At 37.1% G+C, this 23,415-nt stretch overlaps 1 pseudogene; it reads right to left on the bottom strand.

Moving 5' to 3' along the window:
• Positions 1–14,652: 14,652 nt before the first annotated feature.
• Positions 14,653–22,944, bottom strand: LOC135229460 (olfactory receptor 14K1-like; annotated as a pseudogene).
• Positions 22,945–23,415: the final 471 nt, after the last annotated feature.

Raw genomic sequence — 23,415 nt, forward strand, 5'->3', positions numbered from 1 at the left:
AGTACCCAAGTGTCTGTTAACAGATGAATAGATGAATAAAATGTGATACATACATACAATGGGATATTATCCATTCATAAAGAGAAATAAAGTTAAGATACCTGCTAAGACACGAATAGACCTCGAAAATGTAACAGTGAGTGAAATAAGTCACACGAAAGGACAGATATTGTATGATCCTACTTATATGAAATATTTAAAATAGGCAAGTGCAATAGTGGATACTGAATTTCTCTTAAAGATTGCATGCATTTGGAAATGAATAGTTTTTATAGTTTCACCATATGACTGACAATTGATGTCACTGAATTGCATGTGCAAATTGTTGAAATGATAAATGATTTGTTATATACATTTCACCGCAATATTTTTTAAAATAGTCTTCAGAAATAAACTATAAGAATTTGAAAAAAAAAATGGTTTCAAATTTTTTTTTCCTCTTTTCACAATTTTACTGTGGGTCTTGATTTTTCATGTTTAAACTCATTAATGTGATATTCAAAGTTCTCCATTACATGAATACATAGTTCACACCCAGAAATATTTCTATATCCAGCAATGCACTTAGGCAAACTGCTTCCTTTATCTAAGACACATGAAGCTTCCTTCCACTTTAGTAACTTCACTCAGCATTACCTTTTTCTCCCTTTCTTCACCACGAATCACACTCTTAAACTCAACAAATGTCCTATACTCCATCAATCTCAGTTTTCACTGTGTATTCAGTATCAGAGAGTATATATGGACTGAAAATGTGTCTATAAAGTAAAGTGGTCTATACCTCGGCCATACTTCATTTACAGAGAAAAGGGTTTTAAGGTCATCTAGATAAGGTTTTTTTTTTTTTTTTTTTAGATCTCAGGGTCTCAAGTACTACTCAGCATGTCAATTACCTAGGGTTGTTGTCAAAACGCACCTTCCAATCCAGTCACTTGGGGTGGGGCCTGTGAGTCTGCATTTCACACAAGTTTCCAGAAGATATCCCTGGTCAGAGCAGCAATGATTTAGTATTCTTCTAATTTTTAAACAAAGAACCTACAGATCAGAGAAATTGCATTAGTTTTCCAAGATGTGCTAGGTTAATCCATTTCTGTCCAGCCTATTCTGACTCAGAGCGACCCAGTGGGACAGAGTAGAATTAAAACCAACTGAGTAGAAACCAACTGCCACTTCCTTCTTCCCTGGTTTGGTTGGTGGATTCGAAAAGCCCATTTTGATTATCAGCTGAGAGCTTAACCACTGTGCCACCAGGGCTTCCCTAGGTAGTGCAAGAACCTAAATCAATAGTTAATTATAAAGATAGAGAAAAAACATTTCAGCTGTTTTAACCTAAAATTTTTTATACATGTCTGTGGAATCTAATTACAAGGTTCAAGGAAATGATAATTTATATTCAAATATGAGTCACTGCTCAAAGTTATTTCCAAAATCTACTGATATGAACAGCTTCTATTTTAAATCACAAGATGTATGAATAAAATAATAAGATTTATCATATTCCATTTTCAAAATTGAAAAATCAATTTGCAATGATGGTAAATAAGAGGATCAATAGAGTATTTATTATTATATTATGAGATGGTATTTTTCAAATTTTACTTTCAATTACTCTGTTGAATTTGTCAGATCATGAACTCATCACATTTCCTTGAAGTACGTGATAATAATGCCACATATTTTAATACATATGTACACTATTTTTATTTGATTATTTTTAGTATTAGTTGTAAGAGACTATATACGGAACTCTATGCATACATTTTAACAAGTGTTAAAGAAAAGCAGAAAGAGAAATAATTTGATTTACTATTTTTAAGTAAATTACCTTTCAATTTTTCAAATTAATTCATAGCTTGATCTATTTTATATAGAGCATATCCAGTTCCTGAACAAGGGCAATAACTAATTACTAATTTTGCTGTCTTGTATTTGGGGAGTGTTTGATTTTGAGTATACAAAATAACATGTCTTTTTCATACAAACATGCAATATTTTAGCAAAAATAACTACATGTAGACTGTTTTTAAATTATAGCATTTTTGATGTATTGTTTGTCATGATGGATCTATCAGTATAAATTTGTGATTATATATGTTCCCATTGATCAATCATTGGATAGAACATGTCAGATATGTAATAACCCCCATTCACTCATGCAGTTACAACTCTTTCTACCATAAATGTAAGTTCCATAGACTCTGTATTTTGATTCCACCTTTTCTCACTTCTTACATGATTTTCTTCTTTTATAAGTTATTTTTTGTTTCCATCATTCTCTCTGTCTCTTTTTTCTTTTTATCTTATTATTTTATTAATATTAACACTTATTACCCTTCAATTAGCTCAATCTTTCATAGTCTTTGAACATTGTTAGTAGTGTTCTCTTGTTTCCTTTTGTCTTGTCTCTCTGACTCTGTCCAGTCCGGTTTCTGTCTAACTTCTCTCCCGATCTCTTACATTTTCTTTGCCTCACACTGCCTCATAATGAGTTCCCTATTGACAACAATTTGCTATTAAATTATGGCTTAAATATTTACGGATAAATATTCTGGGAGAAGGTAAAATATTACATCTCTCTCTTGGGTATTTAGGGCTAGTGCAAGGAGACATGGCCTTATTGATAGATTTTTGTTAGATCATTCTGAATGAGCGGTTTCGAAAACTTATCAATAAAATGATTTAAAGAACTAAACTATAAAGTTACTGGTACAGGAAAGAAGCATTTCCTTTGGGTTTTAAATATGTTAACCTAGTTCTTTTGTCTTGCCTAAAGCTCTTTAAAACTAATTAAGCATAATCCAATTAAACAAGTGAACTAATTAAAACATGATAATTTAGTATGAAAAGTGATGGAATTGAAAATTAAATAAAATTTATTTTCAGGATAAGAAAATTAAAAAAAAAAAAAAAACCCGGTTATCTATTAGACTAAAAAATAGCAAGCTGAGAGAAAAATAGCTTTAAATGGAAATAATTTCAAACAAGGACCTTTTGCTATTGTAAAGTATCATACAACTCCCTTCTTTGAGTAATCACTGTTTTATTGCTGTGATAAGCTTTCTTCTTTAAAATTTTTTAACTTTTAGAAACTTTGCCATTTGAAATTATATGAGTTAGAATGAAATATTCAACCCTTGTTGTTGTTGTTAGGTGTCGTCAAGTCCCTTGCTAGGAAGCACTATATCACTTCTGTACAACCTTAGTTTCTAACTCAGATGAAGAGCTTTAGACAAGGAGTTCCTGTGAAAAAAAATTGCAGATATATCTCTACATTGTATTTTCTAAAGAAACAATCTTTCGGTCCAGTTTATAGTTCAGATCTGATTTTGACCACTTTAACCATAGCCTTGCTTTTCTTTCAGGCTATCAGAATGCTCCTTCTATTAAATTTCACCTAAACTCCACCTTTCTGCAAAACCTATAGTGATTATTTTACTTTACTGGTTCCTTTTTTTTACTGCAGTGAGTTGGTAAATCTGACTTTGTTGGACCAGTGCTCTGTCCCTAGTGGTCTTAGGCTGATTGGGCTGGGATGGAACAAAAGGAAGAGTGCAAACACATGCCAGAAATCATATACAGGATATTTTTTTTAACTCTAACTAGTTCTTCATATGCACTCACTTGCAAGCTTACATATTGTGCTGCTTAATTAACTTTTATCTTCAAGCTATTTGTTGATAAGCATTCTTTTGATAACCACTGAGAACTAAACCACTGTACAATGAAATTTAAGGGATAGAAGAGTTTCTATTTCTCCTTTGTTTTTTTTCACATCTAATAGATTTCATTCATTTGTGAAGTGATCTGAAAATATTTTAAACAGTATCACCACTAATGCTTAATAGAAGTAGATTTATTTCATAACAGCCAAAAACATATGATGAAAATCAGAAATCAGATTACAGATTGAATGTTTTGAGTTTTAAGAGGATCTTCAAGTCCACAGAAGGTTTAAAAAAAGAGGTAGAAGGTATTTTAAGGAAAAAAATGCTCTTAGAAAAATGAGGCAGTAGGTTATTATTTTTTACATATTCATTTATTATTTTTTGCCTTAGTGAATGATTCCAGTTGGAGAGCCATAGGTATAAGAATTTTAAAAAGTCTTGAAATCTAAGACTAAGGTATAATATTCAGACACTGAATTTAATACATTAGTTGATAAGATATGCGTGTACCTGGCTAAAGTGTGAAAAAGAAGGTATATGTATCTTAAATTTTTTTTTTGCGTCATGTCTTTGAGATGTCCTATTCCTGAAATAGAGTTGAGTTTTTAAAAATGAAATAAATTATATCTTTAAACTACAAAACTGTGTATTGATACTGAAAAATAAAAAAATACACAAAGTTTTATTTTATTTTTTTACATAGCTGTTTTGCAAGGCGATTTGGTGCATGCATAGAAGCCTTCTCTCCATTGAGCAATGACTGACTGTGATGGTACGTTTGTGTGTCAAGTTGGCTGGGCCATGATTCTCAGTGGTGAGGTAGTTATGACGTACCTTTGCAGTCGTAGATGGAGGTAATCACCTCCATGATGAGATCTGATATAGTGTGATCACCTCTGTGAAGGACAGTAGTGAAGGGAAATCCTCCCAATGAGATGAACTTTGAGCAATGCATGTGATTAGTCACTTTGCTTGGAAGGAGAAATGGTCAGATGTGCAATTGTATACTGTTTCATGGGCTGTGGCCAGTGGTTTGGAGGAATGGTCAGGGACTTGGAAAGAATATGATTGAAAAATTGGAGACAAGGAGGATACACCTCTCTGAACGGGCCAAATAGGTGAAGATATTTGTGTCTCATGCGAATACTCACCAAAGAGTTTCTGTTCCTGGAACTCTATGTTTTGCAGGTCTAGGGGTATCAGTTCCAAAGGGAGGAATGCTCCCACCTAGACACACATCACTGATTCATTGAACTGGAAGTTAAGAATGGCACCTGGCCACTTTGGGCTCCTTATGTCTCTGCATCAACAGGCAAAGACAGAAGTTACCGTATTGGCTGGTGTGATTGATCCTGATGACTAAGAGGAAATTGGATTGATACTGCATAATGGAGGTAAAAAAGAGAATGTCTGGAAAGCAGGAGATCCCTTAGGGCATCTCTTAGTACTACCATACCCTGTGATTAAAGTCAATGGAAAACCATATGAACCCAATTCTGATATGACTACTAATGGCCCAGACCCTTCAGGTCACCCCACCAGGTAAAGAACCACAACCAGCTGAGGTGCTTGCTGAGGGCAAAGAGAATACGGAAAGGGTGGTAGAAGAAAATAGTTCTAAATATCAGTTATGACCATGTGACCAGTTGCAGAAATGAGGGCTGTAACTGTAATGAGTATTTCTTTGTGTGCATCAAATATATTTGTTTTCTTTACCTATAAAATATAAGATATAAACAGGGCTGGTGTATTTAGTTCTATGTGTGTTAGTTGTATCATGTTAGGCACAAGTATGACTTTATAAGTGTCTTTATTCAGAGACTATGTATGCCAAGTTGACAAGGGGTGGACTGTGATGGTTATGTGTCACCTGGGCTGGGCCATGATTCTCAGGGATTTGGCAGTTATGATGTAGTTTGGCAGTCATATAATGATGTAATCACTTCCATAATGAGATCTAATATAGTATGATCACCTTCATGATGTGATCTGCTGTGTGTAGCCAGTTAGGGAGGGCTTCATTGGGGGGTGTGGCCTGCATCCAATGTGGGTGGACATTCCATAAAGGCTCTCTGGAGATTGCTAGCTCTGGATCCTTCAACTGGGCTCTGTTCATCTAACCTCTTGTTTTTGGGATTTGAGCATGTAGCTTCACTTGTTTTGCTTCTCTACAGAACCTACCCTAAGACACTGACAGTACATAACTTCTGGTACAATTGCTAACATTTTATTTACTGTAGTTTATTCTTCACGTTTGTATTCACAGTAATTATCTATATTAAGAATGGCAAAAAAAAATGATTCTTTCAAGTGTTCCAAGAAGAACTGTATGAGTGACTTACAAGGGGAGGAGGAGTGGGGCACTTTGATCTCCTATCAGATGTTGGCATAATGACTGTCATGGTGTAAGCTGAAGGGGAGGGTGGCACTGAGATGTGATGGGTGGCTAAGATGGTCTGCAACTGTTCTCTCCGGCTCCACATCAACTCACCCATGAGAAGGAATGTGTATATCATACCTACTAGTTTTCCATCGCAATTTATTTTTGATATTTTTGTTTTACTCTAACATACATTCTACCAATCATCTATCAGTTTGTTGTAATGTGATGGCTTGCACGGTGCTGTGATGCTGAAAGCAACGCCATCAGTATTTTAAATTCCAGCAGGGTCACTGATGGTGGAAAGGTTTCAGCATTTTCCAGCCAATAAAGAACAGGAAGAAAGTCCTGGTGATCTGCTTCTGAAAATTAGGCAATGAAAACATTATGATCACAACAGAACATTTTCCAACATGCTTGCTTTCTACACGTCCTCAGGAGGGATCAGTCACTAAAAGAAGGGATTGTGTTTGGTGAAATGAAGACCCTACGTGGATGAAGGAGACAATCGTGGGATTGATTGGCACAGTAGCCTCAACAATCAACTCCAACATGCTGACCATGACTTGGAGTTGATTAGGCAGCAGCTATCTATCTCTAATATACCTTAATTAAAAAAAAAATTCAAAATCACAGAAAAGTTAAAATGATGTCACAAAGAATTCTAAAAAACTTTACCCCAATTCCTATTTTTAATGCTTTGTCACAGCTTGGGCAATAAAAACAGAAAACTGAATATTGATATAGAACTTTTGTCTAGATTTTGTCCATATCCCATTTTTAATACATTTTTTAGAACAGTTTTAGGCTTACAGGAAAATTGTGCAAAAAGTGCAGAAAATCCTCATATATGTCCACTTACTCTTGCACCTTCGGCATTAGTGTGGTGCATTTTTTTTGCAATTGATGAATCAATACTTAACATACTGTTATTAAATAAAGTCCATAGGTAATATTAGGGTTCACTCTTTGTTTTATATTCAAGGCATTTTTTGGCTGTCACGGACTTTCTCTAATTTCTTCAGCTTCAACTTGAACTTCCATATGAGCAGTCAATGGTCTGTTCCACAGTCAGCCCCTGGTCTTGCTCTGACTGATGATATTGAGCTTCTTCTTCTTCTCTTTCCACAGAAGTAGTTGATTTGTTTCCTGTATATTCCATCTGGTGAGATCCATGTGTATAGTCACCATTTATGTCGTTGAAAAAAGGTATTTGCAATGAAAAAGTCAAATTGTATTGTGGGATATCCCGCATCGTTTTTATTACCAAGGCCATACTTCCCGACTACAGATTCTTCTTCTTTGTTTCTGTCTTTTGGGTTACAATCACCAATAATTATCAATGCATCTTGATTGCATATTTGATCAATTTCAGACTGTAGACGTTGGTAAAAAATTTTAATTTCTTCATTTTTGGCCTTAGTGATTGGTGTGTAAATTTGAATAACAGTTGTATTAACTGGTCTTTCTTGTAGGCATATAGACGTTATCCTATCACTGATAGTGCTGTACTTCAGGGTAGATCTTGAAATGTTCTTTCTGGTGATGAATGCGATGCCATTTCTCTTCAATTTGTTATTTCAGGCATAATAGACCATATGATTATCTGCTTCAAAATGGCCAGTCCCGGTTCATTTCAGCTCACTAATGCCTAGGATATCAATCTTTATGCACTCCATTTCACCTTTAATGACTCCCAACTTTCCTAGATTCATACTTTGTACATTCCACATTTCATCAGAATTTACAGACCATTTCAAGAATAGATTTGACACCGTGATCACAAATGATCTAAGACCAGACAAATTCTGGAATCACATCACGGACATCATACGTGAAGAAAGCAAGAGATCAGTAAAAAATGGAAAAGTAGAAAAGACCAAAGTGGATGTCAAAAGAGACTCTGAAACTTGCTCTCAAATGGAGAATAGCTAAAGCAAACAAAAGAAATGATGAAGTAAGGAGCTGAACATAAGATTTCAAATGACAGCTCAAGAAGACAAAGTAAGGTATTGTAATGGAATGTGCAAAGACCTAGAATTATAAAACCAAAAGAGAAGAACATGCTTAGCATTTCTCAAGCTGAAAGAATTGAAGAAAAATTTCAAGGCATGTGTTGCAATTTTGAAGGATTCTACAGGGAAAATATGGTATTTTCTGTCACCTCATATGCATGCAGAAATCCTGGTAGCACAGTGGGTAAGGGCTACAGCTGCTAACCAAAAGGTCAGCAGTTCGAATCCACTAGGTGCTCCTTGGAAACCCAATGGGGCCGTTCTACTCTATCTTATAGGTTTGCTATGAGTCGGAATTGACTGTTTCATATGCAAGTGAAAGCTGGACAATGAATAAAGAAGACCAAAGAAGATTCGACGCCTTTGAATTGTGGCATTGGCAAAGAATATTGAATATACCATGGACTGCCAGAAGAATGAACAAATCTGTCTTGCTAGAAGTATAGCAACAGTGCTCCTTGAAAGCCAGGACAGCGAGACTCCTTCTCACATATTTTGGACACGTTGTCAGGAGGGACCAGTCCCTGAAGAAGGACATCATGCTTGGTTAAGTAGAGGGTATTGAAAAAAGAGGAAGACCCTCAATGAAATGGAATGACATACTGGGTGCCACAATGGGCTCAGGCTAACAAAAATTGTGAGGATGGGGCGAGACCGGGCACTATTTCATTCTTTTGTACACGGGGCTGCTTAGTCGGAACTGACTCGTGACACCTAACTACACCAACTTTACATTATACAGTTCTATAAGTTTTGACAAATACATAATACCATGTATTTTGCAAATAATAATATCATGCAGAATAATTTCACTGGCTTTTACAATGTTCCGTGATCCACATATTCCTCTCTTTCCTTTTCCCCTGTGAACCTCTGGCAACCATTGATCTTAATACTCTCTATATTTTTGTCTTTTCTGAAATGTCATAGAGATAGAATCACACAGTATGTAGCTTTTTCACAAAAACTTCTTTCACTAAGTAAATGCATTTAAGGTCTCTCTATGTCTTTTCATAAAGAGCCCTGGTCGCACAATGGTTAAGCACTCAGCTGGTAACTGAAAGGTATGAACTGATCAAATGGGAAAATAGTCCACGTTGCAAGATAGCAAGTCTCATCCAGTTCTAAGTTAGATTGTTCATATAATACAATACCAATAAAAATTCAATGAACTTTTCTTGTTGAGCTAGACAAATAATCCTAAATATCACTTGGAAAAATACATACACGAGATTAGCTAGGAAAACACTGAACAGGAAGATTTATGAGGGAGGGCTTACTGTACCAAATAATGAAAATAATTCAATGACTGTAATAAAACAGTGAACTATAGGTGCATGTGTAAAAGTAGAAGAAAAGAACAGAACAAATGAAAGGAGAGAAGACAGTGGAGTAGCAAAGAAACTTAGATCCTACTTCAGGTAGAAATCTAACATATGGTTCAAATGGTGTTGCAAATCACTGGGGCAAAGATAATCTTTGATATGAATGATGTTAGAACAATTCTGTAGTCATTTGCCAAAAGTAAAATTGGATCTATTACTCATGCCACTTACAAGAAGACAAGAACAACAAATGAATCAGAGTTCTCAGTGTAAAAATTGAAATGATACAAATAATGCAATAAAAAATGGAAGAATTTCTCTATAAGCTAGGGAAAGGCCTTCTGACCAAGACCCAAAAGGCACATGCAGTAGAAGAATAGTTTGGTAAATATGCCTACATAAAAATAAATGCATGAAGAAAAAAATCGTAGGCAAAGTCAAAGACAAATATCAAGCCAAGAGAATATGTCTGTAACGTGCATCACTCATAAATGGGCTAACATTTTAACGGAAGCAGATCAGCAGACCTTTCTTCTGAACCAGTGCTGAGTGGGTTTGAAGCCAAACCATCTTTAGGTTAGTAATGGGGCGTAAATCACTTGCATCACCCAGTGATCTTTTGATTAAAGATCACACAGGTAGAATTCCAGATGAACTATCTGTATACATATATATACTCTTCTGTGTGTGTATTCAAAATTTTAGATTATATATAAACATACACGTATGTGTGTTTTCACACCTTCAGTTTCTGTTTTTATGCAGTTGGTAATCTATTTCTGAAATTTAGTATACACAAGATAATGTGTATAATGATATATTCTGTGTTTTACTTTTTCCTCCCTGCAATGTGTGTTTGTAGAATCCTCACCATAGATATGTAGTAAATTGCAATGTTCACCAAAGCTGGAACATATTATGAGCCAGAGCTTGGTTTTCCTGGTTTGATGCACAGCTGTCTGCACGCTGTTAGCAGATTATCTAACCAAACAAAGTTTAAACAGGCTCTGAAAATTTGCTTCAGCCCATCTGAATTCCCCTGTGCTGGCTTCCATTTTTGATGTGCAAAAGATACTTTTTACCTCTTCTTATGAAGGTGAAGGATGATGACAGGGTGACCAATACCAGAGTGGGAGTAACTGTGGTGAAATCAGTCCTTCACATATGTATAATTATCATACCTTTGCAAATCTGTCTTAGAATTCTATTGAATAGGAGGAGAATTAAGAATAGGGTGCTTTTTTCTTTATTACAGTGGATATTTGAAATCATACACATAGGAAAGTAAAGGGATCTATTTTCTTGCACTATTCATTAAACAAATAAAAACAGAATCGCAACATAACCATTTAGCCAATCCTAATCAACACATAGATTATTATCCACTATATTGCTGGAGGATGAGCCTCCTAGGTTGGAAGACATTGAATATAGACATGGCTTCAACAATGGACTCACGCATACCAACCATCGTGAAGATGGCGCAGGATCAGAGCTTTGTTCTGTTGTGCATATGGTCACATAGAGCCAGAGCGACTCAGTGCAACTAACAACAAATCAACAAATAGCCAGTACATTGAGTAATCTAATATGTTCCAGTTTCTTGCTTAAGAATATGGACTCAGGAGTCAAATTGTTTGGTATGACCATGGGCTTTGCAAATTACTAGTTTGATTTTCTCATTCTTTTTATTTATTTGACCATCTTGGGTATTCACTCTCTCTGTCTACATTTCTATCTCCCCTTTGCTTCAAATTCAGACAACCGAAATAATGCTTTATATTTAGAGTCATCATTGAAATCATATTTCAATCATTCTCTAATGGAAGGTGGGGCCAAGATGGAGGAATAGACAGATGCTTCTGGCGAGCCCTCTTACAACAAACACCTGAAAAAACAAGTGAAACAAACATTAAAGGCAAAGTTAGAAAATGAACTGAGTGGCAGGGGGAGGAAGAAGCAGTTCAGAAGCAGACAGGAATTACCAGACCTGAATCGCTGGGAGCCCTCAGGCACCATTCCCAGGAGCGGGTGTGTTGGGCTGGTACTAGCATTAAGCTGCAGTTTCTGCAGGGAAAAGCATCCAGCCACACAGCCTGCTCATACCCCTGGAACCAGAGAAGAACGGTGCTCTCGGCAAAAGCTAAGTATTTGCATACATTTTACTGTGCCCCCAGCCCCCAAGCCAGCTTCAGTGGCTGTCGATTCCCCTGGGCCTAAGATGGGCCCTGTTGAGTGCCTAGACCCATCCTTCAGCCTTGGAGATGGAGTAAATTTGCAACTGGGGGAAAAGAAAATTTGCCAGCTCCACTAAGAGGGGGAGCTCAGGACAGAAGTGGCTCCTGTCCAGGCATAAACAATCCATGGACTTTGAGTACCTTTCCCCCTGCATGGACCTGTGTGAGTGCCTATTTCAGGAAAATAGGCCCTTGTTGGCAGACTACAACTGTTTCAGCTGTGCTGTAAAGAGGTGGGTATTTGATGTTTGACACCACTTTGCCTATTAAACAGGGTCCTCACCTACCCACATCAGGGGCCTAAGGACTCGTGGCTCCACTCAGGTCACCCAGCCACCTGCAACAGAGGTCCAAGGATAACTGGTCCTTCCCAGTCCTTACAACCAAAACTTCGGGTGCCATGGTCCATCTGCAGAACCCACCCACCTGTATGCTCTAGGGAAGGGGGGACACGCTTTCCTCAGAGACACGTGTGGGATGATTCTCAGCCTTCTGCCTTGTTCAGAGTGTGACCTCCTGCTGCAACCAGATATTGGTACCTAGACCAATCACCCCTGCTAAGACTGTAGGACATCGCCTGTACCACACACTTGATGGTCAGCTACCGGGACACCTAAGCTGAATCTATACAAGAAAAGTGAATAGACTCCTAGACTGATATACCTGATAACAGCTCTAGCCATCTGGGGACAGGACGTCAGAGCTCCAAAGGCAAAAATAATCTAGCTGGCTCAGTTAAGGAACCCATTTGGGCGTATCAAAACAAACAAAGCAAGAAGCTACGACAGAGTAAGCAAACATAAAATAAACTAATACAATAACTTCTAGATGGCTCAAAGACAACAGTCACTATCAAGTCACTTAAAGAAACATACCATGATCACCTCAACAAGCTCTCAAAACAAAGAATCAAGGAATCTTCTAGATAAAAGTGCCTTCCTGGAATTACCAGATGCAAAATACAAAAGATTAGTATACAGGGCCCTTCAATCATTCTCCAATGTAAAAATAAAGCTGATAATCTGTGACAAGCACAGCTATTGTGGCTTTTTTAAGGAAAAATGCATATAAGTTCTTATAGGGATGTCTAGTGCATAATTACTTACGGTTGTTATTATTGTTATTAATAACAGTTCTTATGCATGACAGTCTCTAAAGAGCTGTGTGGTGCACTTCAAAAGTCAACAAAACTGGCATATACATATCTATTCCAGATCAGGATTGTCCAATAGGAATACATGCAAGAAATATACATGTGTGATTTTAAATTTTAGTATTTTTTTGTTTTTTATATTAAAAAAATTTAAAAGAAACAATATGAAATTATTTTAATAATATATTTTAACTCAGTGTATGTAAAATATAATTTAAATAATATTTATAAACAATTATTATTGAGAAACTTTGCACTCTTATTTATAAAAATTCTTAGAAACCCATTTAGAGAAACTCATTTTGACCGCTAAACTTTCACTGGAAGCACTTAACTTGTCTTTAGATTTAATGAAGTTTTCAGTTAAAAAGTATATTCACATAGCCAAGTTGTTCCAAACATACTTTAAAATTTTCCAATAACTGAGTCGAGTATCAGTTTTTAAATTAAAATTAGTCAATTTCTTTGTCATATTATCCACATTTAAAGTACTCAATGACAACATGTGTTTAGTGATACCACATTTGCTAGCACAGTTCTAAAGATAGCTCTGGTTTTACAGTTTACTTCTAATTATAGAATTTCTACCCCTAATTAAACTATTTTTATTCTCAAATGAATGTTTTCTGAGAGCTTGTGTTTTTATGCCCCTTTTGTGTGTTTTTCCATGTCCTTTCTGCTTGAATGTTTTGACGTTATGATGTACCAAATCATTATTTCAATAAAAATGTTTTTTAATTTGTAAAAGAAAATATTTGTAATCTTCTTAATCATCTTTTTGCATTATCATATTGCTCATCCTCTGAAATGCAGTCAATGTCATTTGAAGACCACTTTTCTTGAATAAGTAGTCAAATGACTAGAATTAGACATTTTATTCAATTATCTACTGGTGGAGTCTTTTAAATAAAAATTTTAATATGTTAAATCATTTTGTAAAATCCTGAACAGTCTTCACTCAGTAATTTATTAAAAAAAAATATGTGTATGTATATATATAGTCACGTATCTATGATATACAGAGATAAAAAACCATATCACATGTCACATGGTTAAAGATAGCATTTGAAATAAAATAATAAATAAATCTGTTTTACTCCACACCTAAGTATGCATCTTTAGGGTATTGCCAATGTTACATGTTGACAGTCTGGGAAAAGTAGAAAGAGGGATTTATCACAATGGCAGGAGCAGTGCAGAGGATGCTTTCAGAAATTCCAATGAATTATAAAAGCAAGTAACTCAAAGTCAGGACTCAACACATTAGATGAAAGGAAGTTTCAATAAAAATATGATTTACTTCAAAAGAAACAAAGATGCAAAATCATTTTCTGAAATCTCAGGAATGGGTAAGCAATTGTAGTAAATGTATAATTTTCATCTTCAAACATATATTAATCAAATAAGTGAAGCTTGTGATATAATTAATAGTACATTTTTTAAAACGGCAAAATTATGTTAAAATTAAAATTAACAAATAGAGAAATTGAGAAGCTAGGAAGAAAGTTGAATCAATAAAATTAACAGATGGAAAAATCAAGGATATTAAAGCATTAAATAAAGAGAATGCTAGGGAAGATGAAAGTTTTGGACAAACTAGAAACACATACAGACCTCACGTATGGGGAGCTTCAGAATAAGAGTCAAACGCATCAATAGGAAATGGGAATAACAGGAAAAACTTCATAATTTCTGCACATATAAGAAATGTAAAGTACATGATTATAGGAGAAGGCTTACTTCCTGTTAAAACTGATAACCTGGGCTTATCATCAACAAGAATCCATGATATATTGATCTCTAAACAGAAACAATTGCAAACAGCTAGTTGGTGACAGAACAAGAAAGGTGACTTTACTTCCTAACTTCCACTTTGGTTACCTTTCCATTACTCAGGTGCTTCTAACATTCCACAGGACTTTATATAGAGCTGATTTAATGTCCCTGTTCCTCAGACAGTAGATAATGGGGTTCAAGATTGATGGCGCCACAGAATAGAACTCCAGTAGGTTTAGAAGAGAAGATGCATCAGAGACTGGCTTTAAATAAGCAACAGCACCTGTTACAAGGAACACACCACAATGAGATGAGGCGAGCAGATGGAAAAGGCTTTTGATTGGTTCTGTCTGGATGGAATCATTAACACAGTGGAGAAAATATACACATATGAGACCACAATGCAAACTAAACGTGAAAATGCATAACAGACTCCAATGGACACACTGATGTCAATGGTGGCATGTTCTTCAGAACAAGTGAGCTGTAGGAGTGCAGGAACATCACAGAAGAACTGATGGATCTTCTTGGAGCCACAGAAGTTGAGAGAGAATGCCCCACCTGAGTAGAAGATTCCCAAGGCCCCACCGTTGAACCAAGACACACCCATCATCTGAACACAGACCCTCTTGCCCAAGACAGCCTCATAGTGCAGAGGGCAGCAAATGGCAATATAGCAGTCATAGGACATTGCAGTGAGAATGCTAATCTCCGACTCTGCCAAGAGCACCAACAAGAAGAGCTGCAACGCACACCCAAGGAAAGAGTTGAAGTCAATGAAGGTGATGGAGTTGAGGATGGATTTGAGCACAGTGGCAGAAATGAGACACAGATCTAAGAAGGACAAATGCCTGAAAAAAGTACATTGGAGTGTGGAGGCATTGATCAGGAATTGTGAGAAGCATGATGAGAACATTTTCCATTGTGGGCACTAACTAGGTAGATCAGTGAGAAGAATGCAGCATGTAGCCTCAGCAGCATCCAACTTTCAGTGAAAATGATGAGCAAGAATTCCATGATTAGTGTATGATTGGTCATGTTTTGAAATTATAAGTCACCTATTGAGTAAAGCAAATAAACTTATGTTAATATATTTTTATTAATTATTTAAGGTCCACCAAAAACATATATTATTATCAATTATTTAAGGTCCTCAGATAATGCAAAGGAGTCCTTGAATGGCAAAAATGATTACGTGCTCCATTCCTACCCCAAAGATTGGCATTTTTAACCCACCCAGAGGCACCTTGGAAGACAGTCCTGGTGGTCTGCTTCCAAAAGGTTACAGCTTTAAAAACCCTGTAGAGCAGTTCTACTCTGCACAAATGGAGTCGTTGTGAGTAGGAATAGGCAGTACGAACAATTTGAGCTTGACTGCCAACCTAATCGTTGACTGTTCGAGGCCATTCAGCACGACTGCAGGAGAAAAGGTCATCAATCTGCTTCCATTATGATTACAAAAAGAAAACCTTATGGAGCAGTTCTACTCTGTAACAGGTTGTGTCTTCATGAATGGGAATCAACTTGATGGCAACTAACAACAACAAAATTAATTGTTTGGTCTAGACAAAAAAGCTTAAAAGTACCAAGATAGTCATATTTTTAGTCTTCTCAGGTATAAAACAGCTATGGGTATAATAATCCAATTTACTTGGCCTTAAATTAATGTGAAAGAAGAAATGAACTCTACACCCTTCTCTAATTACTTAAAATGATCTCTATTGTTGTTGTTAGGTGCCGTCGAGTTGTTCCGACTCATAGCGACCTTATGCACAACAGAACAAAACACTGCCCTGTCCTGAGCCATCCTTATAATCGTTCTTATACTTGAGCTCATTGTTGCAGGCACTGTGTCAATCCACCTCAGTGAGGGCCTCCCTCTTTTCCGCTGACCCTGTACTCTACCAAGCGTGATGTCCTTCTCCAGGGACTCATCCTTCCTGACAACATGTCTAAAGTACGTAAGACACAGTCTAGCCATCCTTGCTTCTAAGGAACATTCTGGTTGTACTTCTTCCAAGAGAGGTCTGTTCGTTCTTTTGGCAGTACGTGGTATATTCAATATTTTCACCAACAACACAATTCAAAGGCATTAATTCTTCTTCGGTCTTCCTTGTTCATTTTCCAGCTTTTGCATGCATATGATATGATTGAAAATACCATGGTTTGGGTCAGGAACACCTTAGTCTTCAGGGTGACATCTTTGCTCTTCAACACTTTAAAGAGGTCCTTTGCAGCAGATTTACCCAATGCAATGCGTCTTTTGATTTCTTGACTGCTGCTTCCATGGCTGTTGATTGTGGTTGCAAGTAAAATGAAATCCTTGACAACTTCTATCTTTTCTCCATTTATCATGATGTTGCTCATTGTTCCAGTTGTGAGGATTTTTGTTTTCTTTATGTTGAGGTGGAATCCATACTGAAGGCTGTGGTCTTAGATCTTCATTAGTAAGTGCTTCAAGTTCTCCTCACTTTCGGCAAGCAAGGTTGGGTCAGCATAACACAGGTTGTTAATGAGTCTTCCTCCAATCCTGATGCCCCATTTCTTCATATAGTCCAGCCTCTTGTATTATTTGCTCAGCATACAGATTGAATAGGTATGGTGAAAGAATACAACTCTGACGCACACCTTTCCTGACTTTAAAACAATCAGTATCCCCTTGTTCTGTCCAAACAACTGCCTCTTCATCTGTGTAAAGGTTCCTCATGAGCACAATTAAGTGTTCTGGAATTCCCATTCTTTGCAATGTTATACATAGTTTGTTATGGTCCACACTGTCGCATGCCTTTGCATAGTCAATAAAACGCAGATAAACATCCTTCTGGTATTCTCTGTTTCAGCCAGGATTCATCTGATATCAGCAATATCCCTGGTTCCATGTCCTCTTCTAAAACCGGCATGAATTTCTGGCAGTTCCCTGTCAATATACTGCTGCAGCCATTTTTGAATGATCTTCAGCAAAATTTTGCTTGCGTATGATATCAATGATATTGTTCTATAATTTCCACATTCGGTTGGATCACCTTTCTTGGGAATAGGCATAAATACGGATCTCTTCCAGTCAGTTGGCCAGGAAGCTGTCTTCCATATTTCTTGGCATAGACAAGTGAGCAACTCCAGGGCTGCACCTGTTTGTTGAAACATCTCAATTGATATTCCATCAATTCCTGGAGCCTTGTTTCTCACCAATGCTTTCAGAGCAGCTTGGACTTCTTCCTTCAGCACCATCGGTTCCTGATCATATGCCACCTCTTGAAATGGTTGAACATTGACTAATTCTTTTTAGTACAATAACTCTGTGTATTCCTTCTATCTTCTTCTGATGCTTCCTGCGTCTTTTAATGTTTTCCCCATAAAATCCTTCACTATTGCAACTCGAAGCTTGAATTTTTCCTTCAGTTCTTTCAACTTGAGAAATGCTGAGCATGTTCTTCCTTTTTGGTTTTCCATCTCCAGCTCTTTGCACACGTCACTATAATACTTTACTTTGTCTTCTCGAGCTGCCCTTTGAAATCTTCTGTTCAGTTCTTTTACTTCATCAATTCTTCCTTTTGCTTTGTCTGCTCAATGTTCGAGAGCAAGTTTCAGAGTCTCCTCTGTCATCCATCTTGGTCTTTCCTTCTTTCTTGTCTTTTCAATGACATCTTGCTTTCTTCATGGATGATGTCCTTGATGTCATTCCACAACTCATCTGGTCTTTGGTCGCTAGTGTTCAATGAGTCAAATCTGTTCTTGAGATGGTCTCTAAATCCAGGTGGGATATAGTCAATGTCATATTTTGGCTATCGTGGACTTGCTCGGATTTTCTTCAGTTTCAGGTTGAACTTGCATATGAGCAATTGATGGTCTGTTCCACAGTCCACCCCTGGCCTTGTTCTGACTGAAGATATCGAGCTTTTCCATCATCTCTTTCCACAGATGTAGTCAATTTGATTTCTGCATGTTCCATCTGGGGAGGCCCGTGTGTATAGTCTCTGTTTACGTTGGTGAAAGAAGGTATTTGCAATGAAGAAGTCGTTGGTCTTGCAAAATTCTATCATTCGATCTCCAGCATTGTTTCTATCACCAAGGCCATATTTTCCAACTACTGATCCTTCTTCTTTGTTTCCAACTTTTGCATTTCAATCACCAGTAATTATCAACGCACCTTGATTGCATGTTCGATACATTTCAAACTGCAGCAGCTGATAAAAATCTATTTCTTCATCTTTGGCCCTAGTGGTTGGTGCGTAAATTTGAATAATAGTCATATTAACTGGTCTTCCCTGCAGGTGTATGGATATTTTCCTATCACTGACAGCGTTGTACTTCAGGGTAGATCTTGAAATGTTCTTTTGACAATGAATGCAACACCACTCCTCTTCAAGTTGTCATTCCCAGCGTAGTAGACTACATGACTGTCTGATTCAAAATGGTCAATACCAGTCCATTTCAGCTCACTAATGCCTAGGATACCGATGTTTATGTGTTCCATTTCATTTTTGACGATTTCCAACTTTCCTAGATTCATACTTTGTACATTCCAGGTTCCAGTTATTAATGGATGTTTGTAGCTGTTTCTTCTCATTTTGAGTCATGCCGTATCAGCAAATGAGGGTTGGGTTCTGAAAGCTTTACTCCATTCTATTCATTAAGGTCGACTCTACTTTGAGGAGGCAGCTCCTCCCCAGTCATCTTTTGAGTGCCTTCCAGCCTGGGGGGCTCATTTTCCCACACTGTATCAGACAATGTTCCATTGCTTTTCAGAAGTAGACTGCCGGGTCCTTCTTCCTAGTCTGTCTTAGTCTGGAAGCCCAGCTGAAATCTGTCCTCCATGGGTGACCCTGTTGGTATCTGAATACTAGTGGCATAGCTTCCAGCATCACAGCAACATCCCAGTCCCTACAGCATGACAAACTGACAGACACGTGGGGGAAAATGATCTCTAGGTAAGTTTATCTCTATTTGGATTCACAGTGTTAGCTATGTAATTACAATTGTAATAAGGTGTAACTTTAGCCTACTTGATGGAAGTTTTGGTGAGTTAGAAGTCATGGATAGATTTTCTGCTTCCTGCACAGTGCAATCTTTTAAAATAGTAGCTTATGAGGAGATGCTATAATTGATTATTTCCCATTTTTCCTTAAATACATGAATGTTTTGCTAAAAATTTCATTATAGTGTGTTTTTTTTCCATTTTGTGTAATTATCTAGTAAAACACACACCACTCATTGTCATCAAGTTCGTTACAACACATAGCCACCTTATAAGACAGAGTAGAACTGCCCCATAGGGTTTCCAAGACTGTAATTTCTATGGAAGCAAACTATCACATCTTTCCTTCTCAGAGAAACTGTTGAGTTCAAACTGCTAAGTGCTTTAACCACTGCACTACCAGGGTTCATTAGATACCTAGATATCTAGTATAACACACACACACACATACACAAAATAGAAAGCTACTCTAGTTATTTGACAAATTGGTTTTCAAATGTATTGTGAACTTTTTCATGAAAAGAGCGCAACCTGAGACTACAAGCCAGATGTTTAACATAATATTCTAGGTAGGATTTAATTAACCGTGAGAACAAACAAACATAGCTGGGGAGTGCATCTGAGGGGAGAGGCTGAGTATCCTCCTAACTTAAAGATTCACAGATCAGATCATTTGAGGTCACTGCTGTTGTTAGGTGCCATCGAGATGGCTCCAGCTAATAGTGACCCCTATGTACAACTAAACAAAACACTGCCAGGTCCTGCACCATCCTCACAGTCATTATGTTTGAACCCATTGTTACAGCCACTGTGTCAATTCATCTCACTGAAGGTCTTCGTCTTTTTTGCTGACCCTCTACTTTACGAAGCATGATGTCCTTTTCCAGGGTTAAAAAAAAAAAAAAGATAGAAAAAACTCTTTTTTTTTTTTTGCCCAAAGTATGTGAGATGAAGCCTTGCTATCCTTGCTTCAATCCAAAATTGGTTTGGGGTCATGTTTCCCTCCTCAGAACACTCTTAAGAGTCTATCTTTGATTTTACTTCAGCATCTCTTGGATGACATTTTCTCCACTTGCCCATGCAGTCTTACTTCTGCTCCAATACTTGTGGCTTTTTCAGAAAACACTCTAAAATCAGAAAAAATAATCTGGCTTAACCTCTTTAAATGAAACTTGTCTCTGATACACATGGCTTTAATTATGCACTGACTACAAAAAGTTGGGGGAACTCCCTCCCTCACCCCTGCAGCCTCTTTTCATCCATCTGTTCTCAGTCAGGCTTCTGAGAAGTTCCTGACCTGGGCCCATCACTGCTACATTATCCTCCTTCTCTATAACAGTTGTATTTATGGGTGATGTCAACATGGCAAAATTTCTTCTGAAAGCTAAAGGTACTGGGACTCACAGTAATTTTCCTAGTTAGACTCTTCCACCTGTACAAAACCTTGCATTTAGTTTAAGGTTAGTGCCTTCATTATCTTAGTTCCCCAGGACCTAACACAGTGATTGTACAACCAAAATGAGGGCAGCCATTTTTCATTCTCCTTATGACAGTGACAGTCCCTCCGTGTCCCTACTTTAATGTTCCTCCTCTACACCCGGAAAAATGGGCTTTGGATTTCCATAGGCTCTTTATGTAGTTTCTGCAGCTTTCATGTAATGGTTTCTTAACTATTGACAAGTTCCATTTTGTTCATCTATTTCTTAAACTATAATTCCAAGAAGTGGAAGTCAGAATATGCATATGTGATCTGATCTGATTTCAAGAATAGTAACACTTTTACATAACTTTTCTGTAAAACATTCAGTTATTTTCTAAGAATGATTTCTAATCTTCAGCACTTTAAGAATAATGATGTATGTAATTTTCACGCTATATGACTGACTTGAAGAGAATCCAGTGAAATCTTGGACAAAATAAGGGTGACGAGAGGAGGAAGAAGAGGGTGGTTTAAGAAAAGAAAATAGAAAGATAACTGAAGTAATTGTAAGAAGGAAGAGAACCACATAGCAAAGTTTAGAGACATCAATTAAAAATGAGAGAGAGTTTCAAGGAAAAGGGAAACAGCATCATGTGCTGCAAAGCTTATCATGAAGTAACAAAAAATTAATCCTACCTGTTTATGACAGTAAAAAAAAAAACATTGGTCAATTACAAGGGAGCTAATTGACAGAGTAGCAGGATATGAACTGGGTCAGATGAGATGAAGGGGCAACCAAACACATTATATACACTCTTTATATATGCTGGCAATTGAAACCCAGGATAAATATAAAGTTAATTATTATGTGATCAGTGATGTAGTACAATTTTTTTTTTAATCTTGAGCATTGAACACGCAATTCCTTAAATTCAAAGACACAGGAAGAAAGAATGGACAAAAGGAAAAGAGAGTGAGAGAAATGGGGAAAGGGAAAGAAAGGAAACAGAAAGTGAAAAAGAAGAATGAGGATGATGAGGGAGCCAAATAGAGCAGTACACATTAATGGAACTATGTTTTGGGAGAATGACGAGCTGTAGGAACAAGAACATTTGAGGGAATAGAAGATATGATACGGAAAAAGAACGACTTTTCCTCTGGAAAAGGAAGAGAAGAATATAACCATAATCTCTTGAATGTAAGGGGACCATTTCAATAGGCCTTCATTTTGTTTTCTCTCCCATCCACATACCAACAGGGTTAGCAAGAGTAGACACTGTTTCCAGGATGAGCACTCATATCCCTACCTTCAGAAAACCCATCCCTTCCAGCACAGATGATTTTCTGAGGAGTAAATTAACTGGTGCTTTGAGGTTCAAAACTTACCAGCAATTGGCAATTTCATGGTATTTAACAAACTTTGAATAAATTTACTGGAGAAAGACGGCCCTGGTAAAACCTTCAGAGCAATGAAGGAGAGCCAACATATAACTCCCGATGAACTAGATCAGGCATTTGTAATTATGCTGTTTCACTGCTGGGGATAAAACCTGGAGCAGGGTCTACATGTCTACATACAATTCCACATAATTAAATAAGGGTTTAAAAGGCATGTCCCCATCAGCCTTCTAACACTGTGAAATGTTTATAATATATGCAACGTTCCTAAAATCAAGGACTGCTTAAGGGGGCTCTAAATATTGGGTACAACTAGAATACTCCTTAGAAGCAAGGATGGCGAGAGTGCATCTTATATATTTTGGACAAACTTTGGACAGGTTGTCGGGAGGAATCAGTTCCTGGAGAAGGACATCATGCTTGGTAAACTATAGAGTCAGCAGAAAAGAGGAAGAACCTCAATGAGGTGGACTGACACAGTTGCTGCAACAATGAGCTCAAGCATAACAACAATTATAAGGATGGTGTAGGACTGGGCAGTGTTTCGTTCTATTGTGCATAGGGTCACCATGAGTCGGAACCTTCTTGACGGCACCTAACAAAAACAACAACAAATATTGGGTAGAGCCAGGTACATATCTTTCTCCACAATTTATATATCAAATTGAAAATAGGCACAGAGTTTCTGTTTGAGGTGATTAAAAAAAATTGGGGAAATAATAGTGGTGATGGTTAAAAACAAACAAACTTTGTCACAATGGGAAGGAGAGGAATGGTGTCTAAGGCTGGGTTCTCAAGAGAAGCAAAACCATAAACACACACTTCTCTTCTATACATATATATATTTACATATGAATATATAGAGAGAGAAGAAGAGAGAGACGTAGAGTTTTATATCAAAGAAATGGCTCACACAGTTGTAGAGGCTGGAAAGTCCCAAGTACATGGATGAGGGTGGAGGCTTCTCCTGACTCTTGTAGTTACAGGGGCTGGGGAGCCCAAGATTGGCAGGTAAAATGGCAGGTCACTGTTTTACAGACTGTAGAGGCTGATGAATCCCAAGATAGGTAG

Source organism: Loxodonta africana, unplaced genomic scaffold (genome assembly GCF_030014295.1).
Source record: "Loxodonta africana isolate mLoxAfr1 unplaced genomic scaffold, mLoxAfr1.hap2 scaffold_304, whole genome shotgun sequence".
Lineage (NCBI taxonomy): Eukaryota > Metazoa > Chordata > Mammalia > Proboscidea > Elephantidae > Loxodonta > Loxodonta africana.